This window comes from Macaca fascicularis, chromosome 20 (genome assembly GCF_037993035.2).
Source record: "Macaca fascicularis isolate 582-1 chromosome 20, T2T-MFA8v1.1".
Taxonomy (NCBI): Eukaryota; Metazoa; Chordata; class Mammalia; order Primates; family Cercopithecidae; genus Macaca; species Macaca fascicularis.
The window spans coordinates 51,044,428-51,063,655 of record NC_088394.1 but is presented as its reverse complement, the minus strand read 5'-3'; positions in this window follow the sequence as shown (position 1 = coordinate 51,063,655).

The following is a 19,228-nucleotide window of genomic DNA, read 5'->3' as shown; positions in this document are numbered from 1 at the left end:
AACTTCGGGTCTACTCACAGGAGGTGAGCTCTGTACTTTGTCCTGCCTGGGCCCGGGGCCAGGCCACCCCCAGGCCTCTGACTATGTTCTGGGCACATTCCCTAGATGCCTGATGTGATGTGCAGGGAAAGCAAGTAAATAGTTTTTGAACAGAAGGAAGGAAAGGTAAGGAAGGGAAGGGAAGGGAAGGGAAGGAGAGGAGAGGGGAGGGGAGGGGAGGGGAAGGGAAGGGATGAATGGGTAGATGAATGAATTTGTCCTGTGGGCCCATGGTGACTTATCTCCTCCTAGGTAAGATAATAAAAATAAGGTGGTCAATCCAGTCCCAGGTCCTCCTGTGCAGATAGTACCTGATATGGTTTGGATGTTTGTCCCCTCCAAATCACGCTGAAAAGTGATTCCCAGTGTTGGCGGTGGGGCCCGGTGGGAGGCATTGAATCATGGGAGTGGATCCGTCATGAGTGGTTTAACGCCATCCCTTTGGTGGGGAGTAAGTTCTCACTCAGTTCACATGAGATCTGGTTGTTTAAAAGAGTCTGGGACCTCCCCCTTTCTCTTGCTCTTGCTCCTGCTCTCCCCATGATGTGACGTGCCTGCTCTCCCTTTGCCTTCTGCCATGAGTGGAAGCTTCCTGAGGCCCTCACCAGAAATCAAGCAGATGTTGGCATTATGCTTCCTGTACAGCCTGCAGAACTGTGAACCAGTTCAACCCCCTTTCTTTATAAATTACCCAGCCTCAGGTATTCCTTTATAGCAATGCAAGGATGGCCTAACGTAGTACCTTAGTACCTTGTTCTCCAAACAGCAATGAGAGAGCTGTGAGGCTGGTTAAGAGCACAAACTCTGGACCGGACAACTAAAGTTTTGATCCCAGCTCTGCCACTTACTAGTTGTATGACCTTGGACAAGGTACTTGGCCTCTCTGTTCTTCAGTTTCTTCATCTGTGAAATGAGGATAACAATAGTACCTACTTCACAGGGTTGATGTGACCATTAGGCTGTGGACATTCAATGTGTTACATCAAGTAGAAGACACTCTCACTATTTTTGTTGTTCCAGGTCACTGCCATCCCTGCCACCCCATGTACCTGAGAAGTACCTACTCCAGTGTCTAGAGAGGCCTCCCAGCTGTCAGAAGTGTGAACTTAGGATCCCAGTACTCTGCCCTCCAGTTCTCACCGTGGTCATTGCCTATCAAGCTGCTGCCCTGATATGGGAGGTCACTGTCACATCTGCAGGGCTCTCTGCTATGCTGATGGCCCCCTAACCTCTAGGACTTATGGCTCTATCAGGTGGTTTTAAATATCAAGACCTGTCCTCTGAACTCCATACCCCCCTATCCTGCACATCACACAAGTGGTCAGCCTGCAGCCTTATCATTGGCCCCTGCACCCAAAAACCTGGGCAGTTGAAGTCCAGTTCAGAGTCTCACTTTGGCCACCAAGTCTGCCCAACCCCATCCAAACACAAGAGGAATCTTAGCGCCCTCTCCGTAGATGAGAAAGTAGAAGTTTCTTTCCTAGTGGAAGACCATGGAGGGGATGGGTCTTCCTTGCAGAAACCAAGCTTTCTGCCTACATTGTCTTGCCCTCTGGCCCTTCTTCCACCCCACCCCCCAACCCTCATTCCTGCAGAGTCGTAAAACACAGGAGTCATTACTTGACTTTGACTCAAGTGCTCAGAGGTCATCCCAAGGGCCTGGGGTTCAGGACCTGCCTATACATGCACAGTCATTTTCTACCTCTTTTCTCCACCTACTCAACAAACAACGGTTCTCATTCAGACCTCCCAGCATTTACCCATGCCATTTCCTCTACCAGGAAGGGCCTTCCTCCTCTTTCCTGGCAAATCTTACACACCAGCCAACACTCAGCTACAATGTCATTGTGATAATTAGATGTTCCTTGGGGCTCCCACTGTTGATCACAGACTGATGCAGTGAGTGGTGCCTATAGCTGGCTTCTCAGTTGTATTGGGAAGGCAGCATGGATGGGAGGTGGAGGTGAGATATGACTTATCTCCAGTGTCTGGCCCAGCAGCTGGCTCATAGCAGTTCTCAGTTATGTGACTGGATGGATGGATGGATGGATGGATGGATGGATGGATGGATGGATGGATGAATACAGGTGGATAAAAATGGGTGCATGGCTAGGAAGGTGAGTAGGCAGGTGCTTGGTGGATGTATGGGAAGATGAGTGGATGACAGAGGAGAACATCAGTAGACAATTGCTGGGGGCATTTTTTCACTGATCTCCCTATCCTGTCTGTTTCCAGAGTCCACTCCTCTGACCCTTCTGACATACACACATCTTCTCTGGCCTGGAGACATAGACCTGTCTTTGTTTTGTGGACACCTACCTATACTGCAGCTGTGGAGCAGAGAGAGCTAAACTAATTGGGTGAAAGGTGGATGGATGGATCCCTCCAACAAGGAGGGACTGAAGAACCAGAGTCCTGGAGTTCCTGGAAGAGCCACCGTCCTCCAATGGGGACATGAGCTGAGGAAGGGAGTCTTTCTCCCCTTGGCCCTCTTTTGCCCTTATGTATTGGAGTCCCTGGAGGTCCCCCACACTCCGCTGCACTGCCTGAAATTCAATCCTTTGTAATGAGGCCTTGCCTTTTCCGGAAGCCCCAGCTGAAAACAGAGTTCTTGCTTCTGGGAGTCACTGATGCCTTCATATGATTAGCTTTTAAGCCTGCTGAGAGAGTCACAGAAAGGTCTCTGGTTGTCAAGAGAAAGGATAGCTTTAAGAACACAGGACCACCAAGTGGTGGGGTCCCTCGAGACACAACATTCTGCCGGTTATCCTGCTGGTGTCGTGTTTAGCAAGCCTCTCTTGGATGCTGGAAGGATTTAGCAGTGGTCTACTGTATGGACAGCCGCTCTTGGTGGGGCCCTCCAACTACTCCCTCTTCTTTTGGGAACTCCACCCTCATTTTCTTTTGAAGACGTGCTCTGCCCTATCCCACCTTCATGGAGTTCTTGCTGAATTAACACATGTCTCAAGCCGGGCCACATGACACCTAATGGGCACTGAAGGAGGAAATGCTCTCTTTGTCCACTGGGCTTCCGACACTCTCAAGGAGTCAGCAGGCAGACTCCCAGCATGCAGCCCACTTGGCTGATGGGGGGATGGAAGAACCAGAGTGCTAGGATTCCTGGGAGAGCCACAGCGCAAGGCTGCTGAGAGTGAGGCCGGCACAGAGGAAAGCCAGGCTGAGCAATGGAGCCAGTCGCCCTTCTGAAACTGTCCACAGCCCCAAGCCTCAGCTTTCTCTCCCTTATGATGGAAGAGCCCTGAAGGGTCCACGTGCCCTCCCTCCTTCCATCTGCCCAGGCCCTGAGCCTGGATGAGCCTCCTTGGGATGACCCCCACATCCTCTGCTGAGAGCCAGCCTACCCCATGCCGTCTCTCAACAGTTTCCTTCCTAGGTTTCCCCACTCCATTTTCCAGCTCACCATGGACCCCTAGAAGGCAGATGTGGGGACTCTTCTCCCTCCCACATCTCTGGAATTGTTTCCTGAAGTGGAACAGCATTGACCAACCTCCAACAACCCAGGCAGAGAAGCCATGGCCTTTCTTGACTCCTTGCAGTGTCTATACCTCAAGCATTCATCTGCTGGGCCCAGCACAGCACGTAGGGAAGAATGTGGATCTGTGTCTGAGACATGCACTGGCCTTGCTGAGGAGATTAACATACTCAGGGTCCTGCCTCCCTGGGGGACTGAACTCCTGGCCAGGAAGGCTGGCTCTCTTCTGCATGGTGAAAGCCTCTCCATTGTTTAAGATCCTGATGAGATGCCCCCTCCTCCAGGAGTCCTTCCTGGATGCCCTCTTATGAAGTTCTCCCTCCTTCTGCTCTGTTCTCTTTCCTGGGACTCTTTTTTTTTTCTTGAGACAGAGTTTCACTTTTGTTGCCCAGGCTGGAGTATGATGGCATGATCTCAGCTCACCGCAACCTCAGCCACCCAGGTTCAAGCGATTCTCCTGCCTCAGCCTCCTGGGTAGCTGGGATTACAGGAGTGCACCACTATGTCTGGGTAATTTTTGTATTTTTAGTAGAGATGAGATTTCTCCATGTTGGCCAGGCTGGTCTCGAACTCCTGACCTCAGGTGATCCACCCACCTCAGCCTCCCCAAGTGCTGGGATTATAGGCATGAGCCACTGTACCCAGCCCTTTCCTGGGACTCTTAGCTGGGCTCCCTTGAGGCTGCCTGTCTATGTCTGACTTTGTCTCCTCTCCAAACCAGGGAGTCAGGGAAGGACATGGACTTTTCCCTGCTCACTGTGAGTCCCCTGATGTCCCACATCACCACTTACCCTGAGACACCGCTCCTCTGTTTGAGGCTCCTTCATCCTCCTTGTCCCATTTTGGTTGGCCTGGCCTTTGGGGACACATAAGATAGTGTTGTTCTTCCATTTCTGCATATTGTTCCAGGACTTCCAATCAGACCTGATCCTGACACCGCCACAAGGCTGGAAGGGTCAGTTATATTGGAAAGGCAGCATGAATGGGGGTTGGGGGTGAGATAGGACTCACTTCCAGGGTCTGACCCAGCGTCTGGCTCACAGCAGTTCTCAGTTATTTGAGTGGGTGGATATGCAAGCTCTGGGGAGGATCTGCATAGAAATCTCACCCTCACTTCCTTGGCAGCTGGGCTCCCCACCAATGCTGCCCTCGAATTTGCTGGGAGACTTAGTTCTCAGAGCCTCACTTCACTCATGGTGTGAAAGGACATGTGTTCCTCTTCCTAGCTACCCAGAACAGGTCCAAGGGAGGCCTCTGAGCTCTACAAGCCCATCTGCTTCTTTGAGGCTCACAAGATGGTAACGAGTACCACCTGCAACGTGCTTATTGTACAGGTGGGAAACCGAGACCCGGGACATTCCCTGCCTGCAGCAGTCACCTGGCTGGTAGGAACTGGGTACCAGGAAGACTGAGCCAGGCAGATCCACACCAACCAATGAATCCTTCTTGTCCAGGAACAGAGCAGCTGGGGGCTGTAAGCCAACATGAGGAAGGGGCCCCAGGTGACTCTGGACCTCTCACTGTAGGAATTTCTGTATCGCTAGACAGCCCTAGTGACCATGAGCTGACACAATTGAACACTCACCAAGATACCAGCCTACTGAAGTGCTTTGTAGTCATTATCTCACTTGATATTCACAACACTCCATGAAGTGGAACAGTCATTATCCCCTTTGTATTGATAAGAAAACTGAGACTCAGAGAAGTGAAACGACCTGCCCAAGATCACACAGCAAGCAGCTGAGCTGGGATCTAAACCCAGATATCTGACCCAGAGGCCCTCACTCTTACATTTGAGCTTTATGCTTCCATCCTCAGCTACATCTGATTGCCTCTGACCTTCACAATGGCCCTGTGAGTAGTTCAGTGGACATCACATCCGCATTTTATAGATGAGGAAAGCGAGACCCAGAGAGAGAGGGACAGTGACTTATCCAAGGATCCACAGCAAGTCAAGAGCAGAGATGGTTTGAACACAGGGCTCCTGACTCCCAGGTGCAAGCATTTCATCTGCCGAAGCCGTGAGTTCTGGCTTCAGTCCTCACACGTGCTGATCTCTTCAGTCACTCAGCAGTGATCTCTTTGTTCCTAAATCTAATGCGTTTGTCAGTGCTTCGTTGATATGAACCCTTGACAGTATGTGACATGTTAATCACTAGATCCTCCCTGAAGCATGCCCTTCCCGGACTCCTCACTCTGTGGTTTTCTGATTTCTCTGATTCATCCTTCTCCACATCCTCCAAGCCACCTCTTTCTCATCCCACGCCTTAAATATCAAAGTCAGTGGGGGTTAGCACTCTCCCCTCCCTTGTCTTTCCCTCCCTTCTCCTCCTCTTATTTAAGCCTGTCTTCCTGGACACCCTCATAAACTTCCATGGACCCCTTGCCATGCCTAAGCCTTCAGATATCAACTGAGATATTGACAGACTGTCAGGTTGACAGAGTGTCTGTCTTGTTGTCTACTTGATAGAAACACTCAGGTATCCTACAAACAGTTCAAACTCAGCATCTCACATGGCAAGGTGCTTCAGAGCACCTGATCTCAGGTGATCTGCCCTCCTCGGCTTCCGAAAGTGCTGGGATTACAGGCATACCACCTCATCCGGCCACTCACAGTCATTGTTATATGGATGTTTCTTATTGTTGCTAACATTGCCTCCTCCTGCCCTCTAACCCTGTCCCTTCATCAGCCTTTCCGTCTCAGCAAGTAGCACCATCATCTGCCCCAATGCCTAAATGGAAACTGAACCTCACCCTGCTGCCCTGCTCTTTGCTTTCTGATATGGTCTAGATCTGTGTCCTTGCCCAGATCGCATGTCAAATTATAATCCCTCATGTTTGAGGTGGGGTCTGGTGGTAGATAATTTGATCAGGAAGGCAGATTTCCTACTTTGGTGCTGTTCTCATGATAGAGTCTCATGAGATCTGGTTGTTCAAAAGTGTGTGGCACCCGCCCCCCAACCCCTTGCTCCTTCACCGGCCCTGGGGAGTGCTACTCCCCCTTTACCTGCCACCATGATTGTAAGTTTCCTGCGGTCTCTCCAGAAGCAAAGCACATGGCCAGCATTATGCTTCCTGTCCAGCCTGTGGAACTGTGAGCCAATTAAACCTCTTTTCTTTATAAGTTATCCAGCCATTTTGTTTTGTTTTGTTTTGTTTTGTTTTTTGAGATGGAGTTTCACTCTTGTTGCCCAGGCTGGAGTGCAATGGTGCTATCTTGGCTCACTGTAACCACTGCCTCCCGGGTTCAAGTGGTTCTCCTGTCTTAACCTCCCCAGTAGCTGGGATTACAGGCATGCGCCACCACGCCCGGCTAATTTTGTATTTTTAGTAGAGACAGTTTCACCATGGTGGTCAGGCTGGTCTCAAACTCCTGACCTCAAGTGATTCGGCTACCTTGGCCTCCCAAAGTATTGGGATTACAGGCGTGAGCCACTGCACCCAGCCTCGTGTATTTCTTTATAGCAATGTGAGAATGGACTAACACACTTCCTTACCACCACCTGTGCCATTATGCAGTTCTATGCGTTCTCCCAGCTTAATGCTTTCCAGAAGCATCCACATCTCACCTTCCCACCACCACCTTCCTGGCCCTTGTCCTCTCATCTCTCTCTTTGGTCCTACAGCAGATCCCTCCTGGTCTCATAGCCTCCAGTATTGCCCCCTTCAATCTGCCCTCCATCTTGAGAACAAATGATCTTCCTAGGGCCCCTTCTGAACATGTCTCTACTCTCACGGCCCCCAGAAAGAAGTCCCAAGGCTCAGCAGCCTCCAGAGACCCTCAGGATCTGGCTTCTGCAGCCTCTCCTCCTTACCCCATTCCTGTTCTAGCTGCCCATGGGCCTGAACTGCTTAACTCTTGGACTTTGGACATGCTTTTGTTTTTCATTTAGTTTTGTTTCGTTTTGCTTTTTAGAGACAAGGTCTTGCTCAATCACCCAGGCTGGAGTGCAGTGGTGTGATCATGGCTCCTGGCAGCCTCAAATTGAGCTCAAGTGAGCCTCTTGCCTCAGTCTTCCAAGTAGCAGGACTGCAGATGCACACCACCATGCCCGACTAACTTTTTTATCTTTTGTAGAGACAGGGTCTTGCTATGTTGCCCAGGCTGGTCTCAAATTCCTGACCTCAAGTGATCCCCTCTTCTGGGCCTCCCAAAGCACTGGGATTACAGGAGTGAGCACCTGGTTGGACAAGCTTTTGTATCCTCCTGGGGTATGCTTCCTCCTCCTTCTCTTTCTCCTCCTCCTCTTCCTCTCTCTCCTCCTTCCCCTGGAGCCTTCCTACTCCCCCACTCAACTGAATCCTGCTCCTGCACCAGGTCTCACTTAGAAGTGTCACAGCCTCCTGGCTTTACTCCCATGGCTGTCCCAGTCTCACCAGGCTGGAGCTATCTGTGTCCCCCATCAACTCTGAGACCCCTAAAAGTGGTATGTTCATTTTCTACTGCTACCTTAAAAATGACCACAAACCTGATGTCTTGAAACAATACACACTTATTACCTCTCAGTGTCTCTGGGTCAGGAGGCTGGACCTGGCCAAATGGGGTCCTGGACTCAGGGTCTCATGAGGCTGAAGTCAAGGCACCAGCTGGGCTCCACGGTGCTTAGGTTGTTGGCAGAATTCAGTTTCCTGCAGCTGTGGACCTGAAGTTCTTGCTTTCTTGTTGGGGCAGTGATCTCAGTCTGTTTTGAGAGGCCACCTGCGGTCCCTTCCATGTGGCCTTTTGCAGACTCTCACATGTGGCAAGTGACTTCTTCAAAGCCAGCAGGAGAAATTCTCTTTTTTTAACGAAGGGCCCAGAATCTCTTTTAAATACATTTTTACCTGATTAGGCCAGGCCCGCCCAGGATAATCTCCATTTGATTAACTCAAAATCAACTGCTTTGAGACTCAATTACATCCAAAAAACGCCTTCATCTCTGCTCACAGAGTGGAATCCCATCATAGTCCCACCTGTATTTAAGGGGAGAGGATTATACAGGACTTGTACTCTCAGGGGTGGAAACTTTGGGGGCTGATATGGTTTGTCTGAGTCCCCACCCAAATCTCATCTTGAATTGTAGCTCCCACAATTCCCAAATATCATGAAAGGGATCCAGGGGGAAGTAATTGAATCATGTGGGTGGGTCTTTCCCATGCTTTTCTCGTGGTAGTGAGTAAGTCTCGTGAGATCTGATGGTTTTATAAAGAGGAGTTCCCCTGCATAAGCTCTCTCTCTTTGCCTGCTGCCGTCTTTGTGACTTGCTCTTCCTTGCCTTCTGCCATGATTGTGAGGCCTCTCCAGTCATGTGGAACTGTGAGTCCATTAAACCTCTTTTCTTTTGCCCAGTCTCAGGTATGTTTTTATCAGCAGGATGAAAACAAACCAGTACAGTAAATTGGTACCAATAGAGTTGGTCACTGCTGAAAAGACACCTGAAAATAAGGAAGTGACTTTGGAACTGGGTAACAGGCGGGATTAGAACAGTTTGGAGGGCCAGAAGAATATAGGAAAATATGGGAAAGTATGGAACTTCCTAGAGACTTGTTGAATGGCTTTGTCCAAAATGTTGATAATGATATGGACAATAAAGTCCAGGCTGAGGTCATCTCAGATGAAGATGAGGAACTTGTTGGGAACTGGAGCAAAGGCGACTCTTGTTATGTTTTAGAAAAAAGACTGGTGGCATTTTGTCCCTGCCCTAGAGATTCGTGGAACTTTGAACTTGAGAGAGATGATTTAGGGTATCTGGCAAAAAAATTTCTAAGCATTCAAGAGGTGACTTGGGTGCCGTTAAAGGCATTCAGTTTTATGTGGGAAGTAAAGCATAAAAGTTGAGAAAATTTGCAACCCCATTTCCTGGGGAGAAATTCAAGCCCCCCAAGACAATGGGGAAAATGTCTCCAGGGCATGTCACAGGTCTTCATGGCAGCCCCTCCCATCACAAGCCTGGAGGCCTAGGAGGAAAATAGGGTTTTGTGGACCAGGCCCAGGGCCCCTGTGCTGTGTGCAGCCTAGAAGCTTGTTGCCCTGAGTTCCAGATGCTCCAGCCATGGTTGAAAAGGGCCAATGTATGGTGTGAGCCATGGCTTCAGAGGGTGCAAGCCCCAAGCCTTGGCAGCTTCCACAAGGCATTGAGCCTGCAGGTGCATGGAAGTCAAGAATTGAGGTTTGGGAACCTCTGCCTAGATTTCAGAGGATGTGTGGAAATGCCTGGTTGCCCAGGCAGAAGTTTGCTGCAGTGGCGGGGCCCTCATGGAGAACCTCTGCTAGGGCAGTGCAGAAGGGATATGTGGGGTCAGAGCCCCCACACAGAGTCCTGACTGGGGAACTGCCTAGTGGAGCTGTGAGAAGAGGGCCACTGTCCTCCAGACCCAAGAATGGTAGATCTACTGACTGCTTGCACCATACACCTGGAAAAGCTGCAGACACTCAATGCCAACCCATGAAAGCAGCCAGGATGGAGGCTGTAACCTGCAAGACTACAGGGGCAGAGCTTCTCAAAGCCATAGAAGCCCACATTTTGCATCAGCATGACCTGTATGTGAGACATGGAGTCAAAGGAGATCATTTTGGAGCTTTAAGATTTGACTGCCCTGCTGGATTTTAGACTTTCATGGGGCCAGCAGCCCTTTGTTTTGGCTAATTTCTCCCATTTGGAATGGCTGTATTTGCCCAATGCTTGTGCCCCCATTGTATCTAGGAAGTAACTAACTTGCTTTTGATTTGACAGGCTCATAGGTGGAAGGGACTTGCCTTGTCTCAGATGAGACTTTGGACTATGGACTTTTGAGTTAATGCTGAAATGAGTTAAGATTTCAGGGGACTGTTGGGAAGGCATGATGGGTTTTGAAATATGAGGACATAATATTTGGGAGGGCCGGGGTGGAATGATATGGTTTGGCTGTTTCCCCACCCAAATCTCATACTGAATTGCAGCTTGACAATTCCCATGTGTCATGGGAGGGACCCAGTGAGAGGTAATTGAATCACGGGAGCAGGTCTTTCTCATGCTGTTCTCATGATAGTGAGTAAGTCTCACAGGTCTGATGGTTTTATAAAGAGTAGTTCTGCACAAGCTCTCTCTCTTTGCCTGCTGTCATCCTTGTGACTTGCTCCTCCTTGCCTTCTGCCATGATTGTGAGGTCTCCCCAGCCATGTGGAACTGTGAGTCCATTAAACATTTTTTTCTTCCCAGTCTTGGATATGTCTTTATCAGCAGCATGAAAACAGACTAATACAGGGGCTGTCTTAGAATACTGCCCGACACAAAAGGGAACTTGTCTGCCTTATCACCATTATGTTCCAAGCTCCTGGCACATGGAAGGTACTCAGTAATCATTTATTGAATATGTGAATATGTGAATGAATGAATGATTGAATGAATGAGTCAAATGGCCACCAATCTCATACCTTTCTACTTGGAGGAGAATGATGAGATGGAGTTAGATTAGTCTGGAATATGACCCCTGGATTCACCTTCTAATCAATTCCTTTGAAGATACCTTCAGATGCCACTGAACTGTGGAGAACATGTCTTTGTCATTCCTTGGGGGTCATTGGTATGATGAGGTGGGTGGCTGTCACTTGAGTATAGGCCCCATGAAACATAGGCTCATGTTTCCCAGTGTCCCAGAGGCCACCCCAAAGTGAGAAGTTTTTCCTGTTTTCAAGGAGTCAGCTGAGTGGTTTTTTTCTAGCCCCACATTGGCTAGAAAATACATTGTCCCACTAGAGCCAGTGAGGCATCCCAGGGGACACCCGACTTTGGGCAGGAATCAGGGATAGATGTTGTGTGTAGTGAGCTGTGAAGAGTCACTCACTGAGAGGCTCATGGCATCCTTTATTTATTTGCATTGAAATATTTATTGGGATGTGAGGCATCTATAATAGATATGTCAGCCATGCGGGCAGGCCTGCTAGGGGGAGAAATCTGGGTGGCCTCTCTCCTAGGCATCAGTATGTTTGCTCAGTGAATAACTCACCTGGAAAACATTTCCTGGGCACCTACCACAAACCAGGCTCTGTGCTATAGAATCAGGTGGAGAATAGGAGATGACAGGGGAGAGACCAGTGTTTATTGAGTACCTACTGTTTGCTGGGTATTTCTAACACATTATCTCACTTAAGTATCAGAACAACCTGGTGATTTCAGTGGCATCATCATGCATACTGTACAGATGAAGAAATCGAGGCTCAGAGAAGTTCAGTAACTTTCTAAAAGTCACACAGTCTCTTTTAATCTTAAGTCCAATTCTTGAGACCTGTATTTGGAGATCTTTATAAATTTCAGCACTGAAATAAGAGTGGGTATGTACAAATGGCAGTAGACTTGGGGTGAATTTAGTTTTAGTTAAAGTTACAGTTAGATTTTAAAATTATATCTAGAGAAATCAGGACAGGGAGGAGATGAGGGGTCTAATCCCAGCCAAGAGGCCGATGATGGGAAAATCACTGTGGTTCTCATTTTTGGGCGCTCTCCTCTGTGCCAGGCCCTATTCAAAGCACTTTAGCCCATTGAACTCTTCCAGCCACCCTACAGGACAACTCAAGGAGAGAAAACAACTTGCCCAAGCTCACCAGATACAAAGAGGCTGAGCTGGGATTTGAACTCAGGCCTGCTGTTCCCATGTGCATCTCAGAAATGGTTCAATGACAGTAGATGTTTCTTGAGTCCTAGCTCTGACCAGGCAACTATTCAGGGAGCTCCAAGTATATTAGTTCATCATATCTTCAGAAGCACCCCTGCAAGTCCTGTACTGTTAGTACCCCCATTTTGTGGAGGGAGAGACTAAACCACAGAGAGTCCATCCCAGGACCTGAGAGGAACAAAGCTGGGACTCAAGCCCAGGCAGCTTGGGGCCCAAAGCCAATGTGTGCACTCCTTGTGACCTACTGCCTTTCTGCTAAGCTCCTGGGGCCCCAGCATTGACCTGTAGACAGACACAAGCACCTCTAGAAAAGAGAGAAGGAGCTCCCGTGGTCCAGGGCCAGAGTGCACAGGCCCAGCCACATAACACGCTTCCTGGCATCCCTCTGTTTTCACTCCACTGGCTTCCTGTGATCCTGCCATCTTTGCTCTGCTGCTACCTGGGACCACATCATTTCTGCTTTGCCCTCTCTAAACTTTCCTTGCTCAGCCTCTAATGCAGGGGTCTGCAGGGTTCCAGAAAGATCCTTCCAGATTGCTGTTCACCATCCAACACCAAATCTCTGATCCTTAGCCCTGGTTTCCTGACCACAGAGACTGGTAGACAGTCATCTGGATGTAGAATGTTCCATTCAGAGACAAACATACACAGACAAAAAACTGTAAAAAGTCCAGAGGAGAAATGCCTTAAGTTTAACAACTTCTTCGGGCTGGCCTACTTCAGAAAGGAAGGGGTGTGTGTGTGTGTGTGTGTGTGTGTGTGTGTGTGTGTGTGTTTGACTTCATGTTTTTAATTTTAAAAAAGTAATAAATGCAGGTGGTTGGTTTTTTGTTGTTGGTGGTGGTTTTATTTATTTATTTATTTATTTTGAGATGGAGTCTCTCTCTGAAGCCAGGCTGGAGTGCAGTGGCACTATCTCGGATCACTGCAACTTCCGCCTCCGGGTTCAAGTGATTCTGCTGCCTTAGCCTCCCAAGTAGCTGGGACTACAACAGGTGCATGCCACCACACCCAGCTAATTTTTGTATTTTTAGTAGAGACAGGGTTTCACTATGTTGGCCAGGATGGTCTCAATCTCTTGACCTCATGATCCATCTGCCTTGGCTTCCCAAAGTGCTGGGATTACAGGCATGCCCCACTGCGCCCAAACATGTAGGTTGTTTTAAAAGTCAGATTAGTTTACAAGACATCACGGAGAACAGTAGTCTTTCCACTGGTCCTCACCTGCCATTCCCATTCCCTAACAGCAACCACTTTCAATTCTTAAAGCTCTTTCTTCTACTATTTAACACATTTGTATATAATATCCAGCCATGTTTAAACAGTTTTATTGAGGTAAAACTGACATACAATAAACTGTACATGTTAGAGTATATACAGTAGGTCATCACTTAACAATGTCTATAGGTTCTCAGAAACTGTGATTTTAGGTGAAATGACGTAATGAGTGTAATTTGACCATAGGCCAGTTGGTATTAACAACAGTGAAGTTCATAGGCATATTTCTGGTTATAAAAACATCATTGAACTTCTAAATGAAGACCCCAAACACCTCTAGTATTAAACAGTGAAATAAATGGGAGCTATACATAGGTTTAAGAAAGACTAATAAAAACAAATAAGGTAATTTTTTGCCCCAATTATTTTAGTTCAGAGTAGAAGGTGGCCAGAGCCCATCCCAGCCACAGCCCATCCCGGCCAGAGCCCATCCCCACAGCAGGTGGGAACCCACCCTTGACAGGACCCCATCCCATCACAGGATGCACTTATCCCACTCATTCACTCATCCTGGGACCGTGTAGACACACCGATGAACCCCACATGCCCAGCTTTAGAATGTCAGTGGAAAGCAGAGGACCCAGATAAAATTCACATGGACATGGGGACAATATGCAAATTCCACACAGACAGGGGGGGCCTCAGCAGGGATTGATGGGTTTTTCTCAATTACATTCTAATAAAATGACCTGGATGGAAACATTATTTGAGGACCTGCTGTAATTTGATACATTTTAATGTACACATGTCCCCATGAAACCACATCACTACAGTCAAGATGATGAACATAGCCAGGTCCTTCATAATCCCTCCCTCCTGTTCCTTTTGTGACTCCCATCTATCCCCCAAGAAACCAATGACCTTTTTTCCGTCACTGTCAAGTTGTTTGCATTTTCTAAAATTTTATACAAATACGATCACACAATGTGTATTCTCCTTTTTTGACTCCTTTCACTTAGCATAATTAGAGACTTGTTTGTGTTATTACATTAACAAGCTCAGTTGGTTTTATTGCTGAGGGATATACCATTCTAAGGATATACCACCATTTGTGTATCTATTAACTCAATGGACATTTAAACTCTTTCCAGTTTTCAGCTACTAGAAATAAAGTCACTGTGAACATTCATGTACAATCTTGGTACAGACAGATGCTTTCATTCTTCTTGGGTAAATACATAGAAGTAGAGCAATTCAATCATATGATAAGTGTATGTATAACTTTTTAAAGTAACTACCAATGATTTTCCAAGTGATGATACCATTTTACTTTCCAATCAGCACTGTATTAGAGTTCAAGCTGCTCCACACCTCCAACAACATTTGATATGGTCAATCTTTTTACTTTTAGCCCTTCTACTTAAATGTGTAGTGGTGTCTTGCTGTGGTTTTAATTTGCATTTACTTAATGACTAATGATGTTGAGCATGTTTTCGTGTGTTTATGTGCAACCTGTAATCTTCTATGCTGAAGTGTCTGTTCAAATCCTTGACCCATTTTTTAATTGGGTTATTTGTTTTCTTAAGTTTTCAGAGTTCTTCATATATTCTATACACAGACGCTTTATCATATATGTTATTTGCAAATATTTTCTCACAGTTTATGTCTTGTATTTTCATTCCCTAGATGGTGTCTTTTAAAGAGAAGTCCTTAATTTTGATGATGTTCAATTTATCAATTTTTATCTTTTATGAAGTGTGCTTTTGATGTTTCTAACTATGGCTAGCCCAAGATCTTACAATTTTTTTCTCCTTTATTTTCTCTTAGAATTTTAGTTTTAGATGTTGTGTTTTAGGTCTATGATCCGTTTTGAGGTCTACAATTAATTGTTATATATGGGGAGAGGTACAGAGCAAAGCTTATTTGTTTGCATATGGATATCTAATTACACCGTCATCATTTATCCAAAGAAAGGCCTTTCTTCATTGAATTCTCTCTGCATCTTGGTTGTAAATTGGTTGTCCATATATGTGTGGGTCTATTTATAGACTCTCTCTTCTGTTTCATTGATCTATTTGTCTATCTCAATATCAATACCACATTGTAATGATTACTATATTGAATACTGTATTCATTAGTCAGTATAAGCTAGTTTATCTTCCAACTTTGATCTTCATTTTCAAAAGAGTTTTTGGCTATTCCAGCTCCTTTGCATTTCTATATGAATTTTAAAATTGGCTTGTCAATTTCTACAAAGAAACCTGCTTTTTGATTGGGGTGTGCAATGAATTGATAGATCAATTTGGGAGAAATGACATTTTAACAATATTGACTTATGACTATGATATATTTCTACATTTATTTAGGTGTTATTTAACACCTTTGATTGATATTTTGTGATGGGCACAGATCTTGCACATCTTTTGTCAGACTTATTCCTAAGTATTTTATATTTTCTGGGGCATATCTTATTTCAATTTTCAATTACTCATTGATAGTATATAAAATACAATTGATTTTGGTATATTGATCTTGAATACTACAACCTTATTACACTCATTTACTAATTGTGGTAGTGATTTTATAGAGGTCATCAAATTTTCTATACAGACAATCATGTCATCTGTGAACAAATATTATTTTATTTCTTCCTTTCCAATCTGGATGCTTTTTAGTTGCTTTACTTGCCTTATCACACTGGCTAGACCCTCTAGAACAATATCAAATAGAAACGGGGACAATTGACATGCCTTGTTCTTCACCTTAGGGATCAGCAATCAGTATGTCATTTTTAAGTATGATGCTAGCTACAGGTTTTCATATAGACCATTGTGAAGAAATTTGCTCATAATATGCTGCAAGTGTTTTTAATCAGAAATCAATGTTTAATTTTTTTAAAAATGTTTTGCATGTATCCATTCAAATACTCATTTTTTTGGTTAATGTAATGAATTACATTGATTGACTCTCAAATGTTAAGCTAACCTTGAATTCCTGGGATAAGCTCCACTTAGTCATTGTGTACTATTCTTTTTACGCATTGCTGGATTTGAATTGCTAAAACTTTGTTAAGATGTTTTGCCTCTGTATTCATGAGCAATATTGGTCTATAGCCTTCTTTTCAAGTAAATGTTTCAGTCTGGTTTTAGTATCAGCACAATGCAAGAGCTGGAGAATATTCCCTCCTCTTCAATTTTCTGGAAAAATTTTTGAAGAAGTTGTATTATTTCTTCATTAAATATTTGGCAGAATTCATCCGTGAATATTTATTGGCCAGAAGTTTTCTTTACGAGGGAACTTCTTAACTACAAAATCTATTTACTTAATAATGACACTATTCAGATATCCATTTCCTTTTGAGTGATCTTTGGTAGTTTACGTTTTTCAAGGGATTTGCCTATCTCGTGAACATTATTAAATTTGGTGACCTAAACTTGTTCCTAATATTTCCTTATTATTATTTTAATATAGGATTATATATAGTGATTTCACCTTTCTCAATTCTGATGTTGGCAATTTATATCTTTTTTTTCTGATTAGCCTGGCTAAAGGTTTATTAATTTTATTGATCTCAAAGTACCAACTTTTTCTCTATTGTTTTTCTACTTTGTATTTTATTTATTTTCACTTTGATCTTTATTGTTCCGTTTTTTTCTGCTAACTTTGAGTTTAATCTGTTATTTTAATTTTTTTCTAGATTCTGAAGATGGAAGCTGAGGCATTGATTTGAGACCATTGATTCTTTAGTACTAGAAATTTCCCTGTATACTATTTCAGCTGTATCACACACATTTTTATATTTGTCTTTTCATTTACATTTATTTCAAAAAAATTTTCTAATTTTCCTTTGATAAATGCTTTATTGAGCAGTGTATTATTTAGCTTAGTTTTCAAATATTTGGGGGGTTTCCAGATATTTTTCTGCTATTGAGTTTTAATGCAATTCCATGTGATCAGAAAACATACTTTGATTCTTTTTAAATGTACTGAGACTTGTTTGACGGCCAGAAGATGATCTGTCTTAGTAAATGCTCTGTGTGCACTTGTGAAAAATGTGTGTTCTGCTGTTGTTGCGTGGAGTGTTCTATAAATGTCCATCCTGTCAGGTTGATTGATATGGCTGTAGAGACCTTATATAGCCTTACTGATTCCCCCTTCTGCTTCTTCTATCAATTATTGAGACAGGAATTGAAATTTCTAACTATAATTGTGGATTTGTCTATGTCTCCTTGCAGTTCAATCAGTTTTTGGCTTCATATATTTTGAAGCTCTGTTATTAAGTGCATAAATGTTTAGGATTACTATATTCTCTTGATAAACTTAACTTGTTATGATTATGAAATGAACTTCTTTGTCTCTGGCTGGATGACTGCTGCATTTCATCTACGGCTAATTATTCCCTGACATAAAGGCAAGACCCTTCTGAATATTTCACTCAATGCTCCACGAATTCTCAGGATTTTCCACTCTGCCTGGTGGGAATAGCAATCATTCTGGACCCTGTGTGAGCTCCAGATACTATTATCTTTAATCCTTTTGGGTGGTTCCTTCCCCACCTCGGGAAGTTTCTTCACATGCCTCTGCTGATTGGGACCCTGCTGAATAATTAAGGGAAGCTTCTGCAGACCTAAATGCAGCTCTCTCTACTCTCCGACACTATTCCTTCCCTGTGCACTTTAGCTACCTGGGCTCCCTGGACTCTTCCTGCCATCTCCCCAACTTGGGCAATTTGCCAGGCTCTGCCTGGGTTCCCTCTCCCTGTGCCACAGCCTGGAAACTCTCTCAAGACACTAAGCAGAGCGATCATAGGGCTGCGCTCATTTGATTCCCATCTCTCAGTGACCAGTGTCCTTCATCATCTCATGTACAGCATCTAAACCATTGTTTCATCTATTTTGTCCAGTTTTATCATTGTCTCGGGTGGAACATAAATCTAGTTCCTATTAGAACTGGGAGTCTTTATTTTTGTGCTTTGTTCAGTTTTAGGTATCTGTGTTGACCTGGGGCTATGAAAGTTAACGGTTTAGGCCAGGCATGGTGGTTCATGCTGGTAATCCCAGAACTTTGGGAGACGGAGGCGGGTGGATCACTTGAGATCAGGAGTTCAAGACCAGCCTGGCCAACATGGCGAAACCCCGTCTCTACTGAAAAAATACAAAAATTAGCTGGGTGTGGTGGTGCTTGCCTGTAATCCCAGCTACTCACAAGGCCGATGAAGGAGAATCACTTGAATCCAGGAGGCGCAGGCTGCAGTGAGCCGAGATTGTGCCACTGCACTCCTGCCTGGGCAACAGAGGGAGACCTTGTCTCAAAAAAAACCAGGAAGTTGATGGCTTAGACTTCTTACAAATGATCCTTCCCCCTTCCACCTCCACATCCTTTCCCTCCCCCGCATCTTCTCAAAATAGATTTGGTTATAACATTAAATTTTCATATGACTTTGAAACTATTGCTCACAGCTGAGTCATATGGTATACTGGAAATGGTTTACTTTCTTTTACATCTTTTAGTTTTCCATAGAGTTAATATTTGCCTTTTTAAAAAGGTTTGCTTTCTTGTCTAATGGTTAGTTCTTTTAATTTGAAGTTTCATACTCAAATAACATGAAAGTCAACAGAGTCTGGAGGAAGGAGGTTACAATAGCAATTGCTCTATATGGGCTGAGACCATTTTTGTCTGTCCCACCCCTAACATAGCAGAGGGGTGGGACAGGGGTTCTGGCTTTAACACACAGTCCCTGGTCTTCTGTATACATCTCATATGTCCCCGGTCTATTCTGAGAAAGAAGAAAAACATGTGAATTGAAGTCAATAGAAAAGATAAGAAGCAAGAACGCAAACCAGGACC